Below are 13047 nucleotides of genomic sequence, written 5' to 3' on the forward strand. Positions count from 1 at the left end.
TGTGATTTATAAAGTTTGAGCATGATCTGTTTTTTATATCCTATGCTTCTGTTTATCAAGGTAAGTACCCCATCTGATTCAGTACCCTGACACATTTTACTCATCCAGTGCAATCACAATGTGTCAAATGGTCACTTCTTACACTGTAACAATTTTGTGAATTAGCTGCAGTCCTCAGTATTGACTATTCACAGCTAATTGATTTCATGCGCGAATTTAGAAATTGTTGACATCCTACTTCAATTAATTAATGCATTCCACAGCCTCGCAACTTGTTAATAAAATTTCTCCTGCTCTGTGTCTTAAATAGCTTGCGTTTAATTTTGCATGCATCTAGATCATTGGATATTGCGGTCAAGAATGGGAATCAGTCATTTTATAAATAGAGAACGCCGATCATTTAAAATAAAAGCAGAAAATACAAATACACTGTTTAGTTAGCATCTGAGAAAGAGTAGTAAAATGCTTTGGAACTACCTCATCATTGTACTGGTGAAGGGCATCACCCAGAACGTCAGCCTATTTTCTCTTTCAGATTCTGACTAATATGCTAGCATTTCCATCAATTGTCTTTCATCATGTGGTCGTTAGTCTAATGTCACATAACATGGTCGAGCTTTTCTCACAGAGCTAAATTTTCCCTCTGCATGCACCTCAACCAGTGATCCTGGAGAGATAAACTGTATGGCCGCACAGGTTTCGTTGTACTTAAGTGCTACATTTTGCAGGATGATTTCTATCAGATGCACTGCCTGAAGTAAAAGAAGGAAGTTAAGATAATTTATTATTGATTATGTTAAACAATCTGCTCATGCTAAGTTTTGATTTAATTGTATATTGATTTCTGGTTGGATTTATACTCTGGTCATGTGAAAGCACTGATTACATCTGAAATTTAACTGAGGTTGAATGGTTGAAAGATTAAATAGACCAAAAAAAACCTTAACATTGTGAGCTCAATTAGAAATTGTCTCATCAACACAAACTCTTCATGTTATCTACTATAAATTTAGGATTCCTTGCATTTAAGAGTATATGAAATAAGAACAACAGTATATCATATGGCACGCAAGCTTGCACTGCCACTTAACATAATCATGGCTTATCTTCAGCCTCAACTCAACTTTTTGACTCTCTTCATATCACTTGATTCCCTGAGAGAGTAAAGATTTCTCTATCTTGGCCTTAAATATATCCTACAATGGAGCATTCATTATCCTCTGGGGTACAGAAGTCCAAAGATCCACAACTCTTTGAGAAGGAATTTCTTCTCATCTGAGCCCTAGGTTATTAGTTCTGTGTCCTTGTTTCCCCAGCCAAGGAAAATGTTTATCATTGGCTTCGAGCACTGTTGTTAGCAGGACTGGCTTGACGAGTGATGCTCAGAAATGTGACCACCTGGAATGAAACAAGCATTTTCCATTGCCTGGTAGAGCAATTCAAGAAGATAGCACTTCCAACAGCTCAAGGCTAACACCTAAAGAAAAATCTGGAAAATAAAGGACATGTGGGAAGAGGAAAGTCCAAGAGATCTAGCTATGTGCCGACCGTCATGATTTGAAAAACTTGTAGCCACTGAGGCTTCTTATAGATCAAGGCCAATTGAATAAAAACCTCTTCATTTTCCGGTTGATGTTTCTCTTCCTAAGAATGGCTGTGCCATCTGTCAACACTGGAAAAATATTTTGAATGATGCCTCAACTGTGAATCCACAGTAGCAGCTGCTATTCTGCAGGCTATCCTCTTGTGAATGTCTCCCCTTGGTATCCCCCAACATCTTGTAGGAGCACCATCAATGGGAGTGCTACAACAAGCAATCAAATGATAATAAAAACAACAAAACCTGTGGCCTTCAACTGAGGTCTTAAAGCTGGCAGATTTTCCTCATGTCAAGAATCATTGGACCTGTCCAATGGATTTGGGAGAAAAACAAACTTTTCCCACCACACTCCAAACAAATTCAGGAATGTGATAGTCGTAAAAAGGGGAGACAAAACATGCCATAGAAAGCATCTGACAGGGAAAATTGGAAAATCCTTACCTTCATTCTCCTAAATTGCCTGCAACCTGTGGCTAAGGAAATCCTTGTGGCTTTAGACCTTTCGCAGATACCCCTAACATGGTTGTTCTTGTCAGACGAATCCAAGAAAAATGTTGAGACTGTTACTAGAAACTCTTCATTGCATTCATCAGCTGAATTAAAGCATTTGATTCAGCAAACTGCAAAGCTCTGTGGATCGTGCTTCAAAATTTTGATGTCCAGGAAACTTCTTCACAATCCTACAATTGATATCACTTCAGCTGTGTGAGTAGGAGATCTGAAATGGACTTCTTCAGAATCTGTACTGGGGTCAAGCAGGGCTGTGTGATAGCTCCTACATTAATTACAATCTACCTGGAAAGATCAACTGCCCTCTGATGTCAGTGTTAAATCCCATTGAGATGGAAAACTCTTCAACCTCTTTTGTCTCTGTGCCAAAACTAAACTGACCTCCATAGATCTGCAGTTTGCAGACCGACTGTCCACTCTGAACTGGATTCGCAAATTACCCTTGATCTCTTCAATTCTGCGTATAAGAAGTTTGACCTGTCCTTTAAAGTTGTCAAAGCAAAATTCCTATATCAGTTCATACCTGGCCAGCCAAATATTCCATCTCCCATGCACGCTGGAAGGGGACTCTGGAATGGTATCTTTAATAATATTTTATTCAAGAAACATGTTTGCATTTCAAAGGCTGGATTGCACCAGCCACTTTCATCAAGAATTCATGTATAGACTGAGTAATCAAGTTAAAAATGGGACAATCATGTAGTAACAAAAATAGACAAACAAATTTAGCAGGATTAACAAGAGAGTGGACCGTATTTTAAAAAAAGAATCTTGACTATCTTGAGCACTTTCCATATTTTGACAGCCAGCTCTCTTAAAATTGGTAAGGAGATCCAACACCAGATCAGCTGTGCCGTTTCAGCCTTCCAAAATCTGACATTGAGTTTTTGACAGCAAAAAACCTCAAGTAAACACCCTTGCCACCCTATTAAACTGAAGAATGTTCCCATTTTGTTCCCTGGCTTTGGGCTGGGGTGCCACACACAATTACTCAAAACTATACAATTACTGTCCGGGAGCCTGTCGTTCACTGCTAGCACAGCATGGTTAATGAGGGATTTTTGTACAATTAAACTTTGTTTTAGTCTGATATCACATGGAGGATGATGAGAGACACATGAAATTCTTTTTGAGCTTTGTTTAGTAACACTTTGAGATTACTTTTGGCAGAAAAAAGTATTTTGAATAAGAGTCATGAGCATCCTGAAGCAGATCACTTTTCTACAACAGTCTTTTTTTTTTAACTGTATTAGATTTTTTTCTAAAAGAATTAGTGGACGAATTCTTGTTAATAGTTATGGGATTGCAGAAAAGAGCTTTTACTATCAGGAATCATAAACTTTTTCATAAGCACATCAGTTTGGTGTTTTTATTTTGTTTTTGGACATTGGTCCCCAAATTTAAATTAAGACAAATGAGAACAATTGATAGAACAGATTTTGCCCTCTCATTGTAGTGCAAACACATTGCTTGCAGACAAGGCAACTATAAAATCAAACTTCAAACTTTTATGTGAAGGTAATTGATGACTTGGAAAGTGATGAGTTATGAATGTGTGAAGAAGGAAAGGGTTTCAGAGCCCTATCCTATCCATATCTTAATTATGCAATCTGAAATGGTAAATTGAATTACCTGTCTACACGCACAAGATACAAAGATAGCCAGACAAATCTTTAGCAAATCTTAACTGCTCTTCTCAAGAAAATGAAGTCTTGGCATCCAACTAGCTCTTGCAAGAAGATTATTGCCTGCATTTCCGTTGCTCAAAATCTATTCCTGATTTTCATATCTGTGTATAAAGGAATTTTTCCTGATATTAATCCTTTGAACCAATGCCCTTTTATCTGATGTCATGAATTAATTTGGAGTGATGCTCTAATGCACTTTTTAAAATTAGAATTAGTATCACAGAATTGTTACAGCACAGGAGGCTATTCAGCCCATCGTGACTACAGCAGCCCTCTACATTCACCTAGTGCCATCTCTCCATTACCCTGCATATTCTTCTTTTTCAAATAAAGCCTTATTTCCTTTTGAGCTTAACTCCATGATACATTCAGGCAGCACATGCCAGACCTTAACCATCCTATGTGCGGAAAAAGTATTTCCTCATGTCTGAGGAAACTGAGACTCATCATTCCTAGTAATATTCCAACTGAATCTATTTACATTGTGCCTTCAACAAAGCAAGAGGTCCCAAAGCACTGAACAGAGGTGTAGCCAAAAAAAAATGGGTACCAGGCTAAGGAAACTATGTACGATTCTTCCTGCATTATAACCCTGACTAAACTTCGGAAGCATGTCGTTGTTTGTAAAGTGTTTTGAGATGTCCTGAAATGCACTATAAATGCAGGGCTTCCTTTATCAGAGGTCTGATTAGCTTTTAATATTGCCAGGGTGCTAATATCTGGCCATCTGTCATTCCTATTCATTCTCTGATGAACGGAGGCTTCATTTTACTTGCTCATTGGTACTTAATGTGTAGGTCTGGTGAAGGTGGGCATTGTTGTTAAGATATCCACCAATATTGAACTAGCTGGCAAGCACCCCTAAGGAGCTGAATGGCTTCCTCCTGTTACTCATTCATCTTAGTTCATTGATGGAGTTGTGGAACATGATTTCATCCTGCTGCCCCACAATATTAAGTTCCCTGTCACTACAGGATGCCTGTTATGGGGTGTTAGCAAAGCAGAGCTTAGCTGATAGCTTGTGAAATGGAGAATGTGGTGATGTTGGCATCCTTGGCAGATAGTTCACCTAGCTGCTTTGTATAGTTTGGGAAGACCAGAGAGTAGGAAAACTAACTTTGTTTAAAAAAAATCCAATTTTGCTTCTGTTTGGAAGAGGCATGGAGACATCATACTTTGAAATCCAAATATATCCAAAAGCAAATTGCTGCTTAATTGAAGAATGACCTAATAATGCATTTTGTTTTATTTATACTTGTTGATGTGGGGTAATTACACAGGAATATATTATAGTTACAAAATATATTAATCATCAGCACAAAATTGTTTATTTTGGAGGCTTATTCAACTTAGTTTTGTGTTATATTAGCCAAGAGAAATAAATTACAATTGTGGTATGTTTCTTTCTTTGATCCTGTGGAATTTAATGGATTGACGCTTTTTATTGTGGCCAAAGTCCTTTACTTTTAAAATTCTTATTTAAATCTATTTGCTGCCAGATATATTGAAGACTTCTTGCTGTGGAATTGTATAGTAGGGGATTAACTTCCTAGAGAGATCTTTGTTTGGTCTACAGTATATCCGTGATCTTAAAACTCAAAAGTTGAGTTTTAAATCCCAGCATCAGCCTCCTTGATTACAAACATGCAAAACTCTCATTGCACAAGCAGACAACTTGAATGTCAGAATAGCAATAGGCCAGAGCTGATGCTGCATCATAGATGCACCTGGTTCCTACGGTTTCCTGAGTGATACGTTTCATATAATACATTTGAGACAGACTTTAGGAACATCTAGGCAACGGATTATTTTACATTCAGTGATTGTGTAATCAAACAGACCAGATTAATTAGTGATGTTATAAGGAAGGATCCTCTAAGGAAGAGTATTCCTAATGGGACAGAGTTTTATTTGAATTGGAGAGAAATGTGATTAAGATGGAAACTATGGTCTTAACTGTGCAATTGGTTTGTTTAAATTTATGAGGGATGAGTTAGTTGAGATAGATTAAAAGATATAATTGTACATTAGCAATGATGAACATTTTAAAAAAAAGTAGAATTCTTGATGAATATGCATTCCCTTGAGCAAAAATTACCGGAAGAGTGCTGCAGTCAAGATGGTGGTATTAGATTTTTAAAAAAGAAACTTATTATGTTGCCAAAAATATTGGTAAACTTGAGCATTGCGAGATTTTAGAAATTGACAAAGGATTAACAACAATTAACAGAGGAAAAAATGGATTATGATAGCAAGAAATATAGACCAAGAGGGGCCACTTGGCCCCTCGAGCCTGTTCTGCACAAAACTCTGAAGATTTTGTCTTTTCACCTGAGGATGGTTTTACTGCCATATGTAATGAAGTTCACAAATATCCTTCGTGTGAATACAATAAACACCATTTCATATACACACTCGATTAATTCCTGGGCTGTGAGGGTCTTCCCTTGGTAGTACAAACCTACATTCTCTCCTGTTTAGTAGAATGAGATGTGATGTAATTGAAATTATAACAGCTTCATAAAAGGCAAGAGATTAGTAAAAGTGGGTGTCATTGAGACAGAGATACGAGAAATGAAAATGGCAAATAAAGCCATAATGGAAATGTAAAATATTTTACCTGTTTCACGAAGCATTATGGGAGCATATATCAAGGGTAATGCAATAATTGTGGGTGACAGGAACTGGCGGAGAACCAAGGGCCAAATGAATGTGAAAAAGTTAAAGTATTAATAAAGAAAAGTTACTGGAGAAATTAGTGGTGCTAAAAGCTGGCCGTTCCCTGGATCTGATAGCCTATATCTTAGGTTTAAAAGGAAATGGCTGCAAAGATAATGGATGCATTGATTTTGATCTTCCAGAAATCTCCAAATTCTAAAACGGACTTCATGATGGTGGTATTTGTAATGCCACAATTCAAGAAAGGAGGAAAAGAGAAAACAGAATAAGCTAGTTATCACTGAATCATAGAATCCCTACAGTGCAGAATAAGATCATTTGGCCCATCAAGTCTACACCGACAACAATCCCACCCATGCCCTATCTCTATAATTCCACATATTTATCCCGCTAATTCAACTGTCACTAAGGGGCAATTTAGCAAGGCCAATCAACCTGACCTGCACATCTTTTGACGCTTACCCTGACATCAGCTGGGAATATGAATCCATAATATCCCTACAGTGTCAAAGGAGGCCATTCAGCCCATTGAATCTACACCAACTCTCCAAAAGAGCATCATATTCAGAGGGTATGGGGTGGCACGGTGGCATAGTGGTTAGCATTGCTGCCTCACAGCTCCAGAGACCTGGGTTCAATTCCCAGCTTAGGTTACCGTCTGTGTTGAGTTTGCACATTCTCCCAGTGTCTGCATGGGTTTCCTCTGAGTACTCCAGTTACCTCCCAAAGTCCAAAGATGTGCGGGTTAAATGGTTTGGCCATGCTAAATTGTCTCTTAGTGTCTGAGGATGTGTAGGTTAGAGCAATAAGCTGGGTGAATATGTGGGATTGCGGGGATTGGGCCTGGGTGGGATTGTTGTTGGTGCAGACTGAATGGGTCAAATGGCCTCCTTGTGCATTATAGGGTTTATATTATATAAGTAGCAGGGTAGATGCGTGGATAGAGTATATTTAGGTTTTGCAAATGCCTTTTATAGAGTGCAGTGCAGAAGGCTATTGTACAAAAGTATGGCATTAGGAGATATTAGCATGGATTGAGGATTGGTTAATGGACAGAAGGGACAGTAGCAATCATTATTAGGTTGATAGTTTATAAATATTGTGGCGTCACAATGGTTAATGTTTGGGTTTCAATTATCTATAATCTAATCGATGACTTGAATATAATGTATTAAAATTTTCTGACGATCCAAGTGAGGTGGGAAAGCAAGTCGTGGAGCAGGTGCAAATCAGCTGCAAATGGATATAGGCAGGTTGTGAATTGGTGGAAAGGTGGCTGATTGAATATAACACAGTAAGTATGAAATTATCCGCTTTGATAGGAAAACAAGCAGAAATTTTTTAAAAGATATGGAGACTGGAAAATGCCCCTTGCTCCCTCCTAACAACCAGTGTCCCTATGAGTCCAGACGCTGGCAACCCGACAAATCCCTGATACCATGCTCCACCACAATGGGCTGCTAACCGTCACCAATCCTCACTATGGCGGGCACGGAGTGCATATGTGTGGCTGTGAGGGGGTCTCCATTGGTAATTCCGGAGGCATAGATATGAGTATGTCCATGTTGCAATCTGGTGCAGTGACTTCCGCAGTGACTTGCTGTTAAGACAGATGGTGAAGAAGCACTCTTGTGACTAACATGAGATGGGTGGCCATTGTAGGGAGCATTGTAGAGTGTGAGGAGCTGTGTTAGCAGCTGCAGAACTTCCTTGATTGGGGCAACAGCTACCAGACCTGCTTCATGTTATTTGTTACTGTTACTGGGGCCTGGGATGGAATGTCAATGGAAACTAGAGAGTCTGCAAGCAGACAGATGGCAGGGTAACTAAAGCGACAGTTGGGGGTTGACCTCATGTGAAATGCATACACGCAACATTAGCCTCAAGCCAACAGCAATTCCCAACCTGAGAACCCCCATATCTACAAGAACTGCTGCAAGCTCCCCACCCCACCACATACCATGGCAGCTGCTGAGACTCCCACACCCCATAGGTTGGTGCTTAGTGATACAAAGAACAACACAGCACGGGAAACAGGCCCTTCGGCCCAACGAGCCCGCACCGCCGTCCCATTGTCTCAGTGACCTATTCATGATTTTAGTCTACGCCTAATGTGCGAGGATCAGGGAGGTCCAATATAGGGACAATTTGTTACCCAATCAATCAGCCTAAAAGCACATCTTTGGGATGTGGGAAGAAACCGGAGCACCCGGAGGAAACCCACGCAACCACGGGGAGAACGTGCAAACTCCCACAGACACAGGCCCAAATCCATGTGTCCGCACAGCAACAGAGATAGTCTCTGAGCTGTCATGTTGCCCTCGAGATGGTCCAGTTTAGGCACACTAACGACATGAAGCAATAGGCAACTCGCGAAGCAACGTCCAAGAGCAGCCCACTACAACCTGCTGCATGCATGCCCCTTGCTGGTCAACAAGGTGGACTTAAATGCCTGTGGAGACAAAAAAAAAATTCATTATTAAACAGGCAAAGACTGTAACATCCCTGAGGCAGAAACGTAATCCCAAGCCTACAATGTTTAGTAAGGCCTGCTATATCCCCCTATATGTAGACCGCTCATGTGGCTGTCTAAGTGACTCTTAAACAAACCTTGCGTGCCTGCTTCCACCACCTTACTCGGCAGTGCATTCCACACCCCCACTACCCTTTGCGTGAAAAACTGCCCTCTAATATTTGTCTTATACCTAGCCCCCCTCACCCTAAGCCCGTGACCCCTCGTTCTATCCATTTCTAATAGCGGAAAAAGCTTACCACCATTTACTCTATCTATCCCCTTCATAATCTTATAAACCTCTATTAGATCCCCCCTCAGCCGACGTCTCTCAAGGGAAAACAGCCCAAGTTCGTTCAATCTTTCCTCGTAAGACAGCCCTTCCATACCAGGCAGCATCCTGGTAAATCTCCTCTGCACTCTCTCCAGGATCTCTACATCCTTCCGGTAGTACGGCGACCAGAACTGGACGCAGTACTCCAAGTGAGGCCTAACTGACGTTCTATACAACTGCAACATCAGACTCCTACTCTTATATTCTATACCCCTTCCTATGAAGACTAACATACCATACGCTTTCCTCATCACATTCTGCACCTGCACTGACACCTTCAGGGACTTGTGCACTTGCACTCCCAGGTCTCTCTGCGTATCTATACTCCGGATAGTTCTACCTTTTATCGTATAACTCCCCTCCACATTATTCCAGCCAAAGTGCATCACCTCGCATTTCTCCAGATTAAATTCCATTTGCCATCTATCTGCCCAATCTACCAGCCTGTCTATGTCCTGTTGCATTGCCAGGCACTGCTCCTCAGTACCCGCCAATCCAACCATCTTAGTGTTATCAGCAAATTTGCTGATCACACCACCTACCCCCTCTTCGAAGTCATTAATATATACCACAAATAGAAGAGGTCCTAGTACCGAGCCCTGCGGCACACCACTGGTGACAGACCTCCAATTGGAAAAGGAGCCTTCCACTACTATCCGCTGTCTCCTCCTCCCAAGCCAGTTCTCCACCCATCTACATACCTGGCCTTGTATCCCATGAGCCTTCACCTTTTCTATCAGCCTACCATGAGGGACCTTGTCAAACGCCTTACTGAAATCCATATAGACGACATCAACGGCTTGTCCTTCGTCAACCGTTTTTGTCACCTCTTCAAAAAATTCCACTAGATTCGTAAGGCACGACCTCCCTGTAACGAAGCCATGCTGCGTATCCCTGATCAGATTGCAGCGCTCCAGATGTTCATACATCCTATTCTTGAGGATCCTCTCCATTAGCTCGCCTATAACTGAAGTCAAGCTCACTATCTAGTTGCCCTTCGCTATTCCTGTGCCTGACCCATACTTTCATAGAGCTAGAGTGATTCATATTGGCATGATGTCATGCTGGAGAGATGGGAAACATTCAGGGTGGTGGGGAGGAACGCTAGTGTGTTGACCTCACTGATATTGTAATCTATTCAAATTCATGCTAATAAGTTCCATGCTCATTTTAGACATGAAGACGTTGGGCCAGCTAAAAGGGGCTGGGAAGATAGCAAACCTTTTGACGCCAGGCGCGAGTCTGATTTTTAGCTTTGCATGCTGTCTTCCCAGATTGCCATGCTGATCAGTTGCTGTGGAGAAGTTGTAAGATCACACCCATTGTGATTCAGGAAGGGAATTCCAAAGCTGATGGTCTTAGCAGTTGAAGACACAGCCGCCAATGTAGAGTTGATTAAAATTGGAAGTGCGCAAGGGCCAGAACTCAGGAATGCAGATATCTCAAAGGAAGAGCTGGAGTAGGTTCCAGAGAGTGGGATGGATAACATCATGGAGAGATTTAAACACAAGGATGCAAATTTTTAAATCAAAACATTGCTTAACCGCAAGGTGTGCAAGTTGGTGCATTGGCCATGCTTAATTGCCCCTTAGTGTCCCAAGATGTGTAAGTTAATGGAATTAGTGGGGTAAATATATGGGGTTACAGGGATAGGGCCTGTGTAAGATGCTCTTTTTCAGAGCGTCAGTGCATACTCAGTGGGCCATATGGCGTCCTTTTACACCATAAGATTCTATGAACCAGGGGCTACATGTAAGTACAACAAGCAATTAGGAAGAGAAGTAGTAATTTTTAGCCGAGTAAGGGAGTCAGAGTATAACAGTAAGGAAATATTGCTGCAATAGTCTAAGTTTTTGGTGAGAGTGAAGTACATATGGGTTAGAAGCAGGAATACCATCTACATGCAGTAATATGTAGTACATGCTTACTGCTCTATTGCCTGCCCACACTGGCAAATCAGATCACAAGGCTGTGCTCCTCCCGGCTTTCAAACAAAAACTGAAACCAGAGAATCCGATTAAAAAAAATTGTACGGTGTTGATCTGAGGAGCTGGATGATCTCCTATGGGACTGCTTTAAGTCAGTGGACTGGTCAGTATTTATAAACTCAGAGATCAACTTGAGCAAGTATACGCTATAGTATCGTGGACGTCATTCGTAAGTATGTAGAAATCTGTGTGTTTCCTGTGGGGAAACAATGATGAACAGGGATATCCATTACTTGCTAAAGTCCAGGTCTGAGGCGCAAGGTGTCCCCAGCAGATGCCATCTCTCTTGCTCTACACTCAACCCTGGAACACCTGGATAACAAAGACAGTAATGTTAGACGCTTATTTATTGTCTGCAGCTCAGCCTTCAACACCATTATTTGTACAATACTCATCTCCAAACTCATGGCCTAGGACTCGGTTCCCTCCCTTTGTGACTGAATCCTAGACTTCCTAGTCCACAGACTGTAATCAGTAAGGATAGGCAACATCTCCTCCGTAATGATCCACAACACCTCTGCCCCACAAGGTTGTATCCACACCTATGACTGTGTGGCCAAATTCCCCTCCAATTTGATTTTTAAGTTTGCTAATGATGACACCACGATAGTGGATTGGATCTCAAACAATAATGAGATGGAGTAAAGGAAAGGGATAGAGAATCTAGTGAAGTGGTGCGACAATGATAATCTCTCCTTCAATGTTAGTAAAACAAAGGAGATTGTTATTGTGTTCGTGGTGGAGGACATGCCTCTGTCCACATCAATGGGAATGAAGTGGAAATGAAGCTTCAAGTTTCTAGGTGTCCAGATCACCAACAACCTGTCCAGGTCCCCCCATGCCCACACTATAGTTAAGAAAACCCACCAAGGCCTCTACTTTCTGAGGAGACTAAGGAACTTTGGCATGTCTGACTTTCTCCACAAATAAATCATGGAAAGCATCCTTTCTGGTCGCATCACAACTTGATTTGGCTCATGTCTGCAATGTCCAAGATTGCAAGATCACAGAGGATTGTGAACGAAGCCCAGTCCAACATGCAAACCAGCCTCCCATCCATTGACTCTGTCAAGACTTCCCGTTGCCTTGGAAAAGCAGCTAGCATAATGATAAGGACCTCATGCACTGGACATACTCTCTTCTACTTTCTTCTATCGGGAAAATATACTATAGTCTGAGGTCGCCTACCAATAGCTTCCTCCCTGCTCCCATCAGACTTTTGAATGGACCTACCTTATGTTAAGTTGATCTTTCTCTACATTCTAGCTATGACTGCAGTATTACGTTCTGCACCCTCTCCTCTCCTTCGCTATGTGCAGTATGCCAGAAACAATACTTTTCACTGTGCTAATACACGTGACAATAAATCAAATTAAAAGTAGGCCACTCGGCCCCTCAAACCTGCTCCATACAAAACTGTGCAATTTTTGTTTCTTTACCAAAGGAAGAATATACCTGCCATACATAATAAAAGTTCATCAATATCTTTTGGCTGAATACAATTAACACGCATTTGATATAATTAACACGCTAGATTGATTCCTGGGACGTGAGGGCTTTCTTATGAATAGCGATTTATTAGCATGAATCTATATTATCTTCTATTTAGTAGATGTGATCTAATTGAAACATATAAGATTCTAAGAGTGTTTGACATACCAGCTGCTGAGGGATTGTTTCCCTGAATGGAGAATCTAGAAGTAGGGGTTGTAGTCTGACCATTGGGATTGGACATT

General features: G+C 41.0%; 1 protein-coding gene across 1 annotated transcript in view; it reads left to right on the top strand.

Annotated features, from left to right (window-relative positions):
* The window catches only part of LOC145352698 (stAR-related lipid transfer protein 9-like), a 300938-nt gene that overhangs the window by 63872 nt on the left and 224019 nt on the right, over window positions 1-13047 (top strand). The gene's annotated exons all lie outside the window — the stretch shown is intronic.

The sequence above is a fragment of the Carcharhinus amblyrhynchos genome, chromosome 14, assembly GCF_965287045.1.
Source record: "Carcharhinus amblyrhynchos chromosome 14, sCarAmb.v2.hapA, whole genome shotgun sequence".
Lineage (NCBI taxonomy): Eukaryota > Metazoa > Chordata > Chondrichthyes > Carcharhiniformes > Carcharhinidae > Carcharhinus > Carcharhinus amblyrhynchos.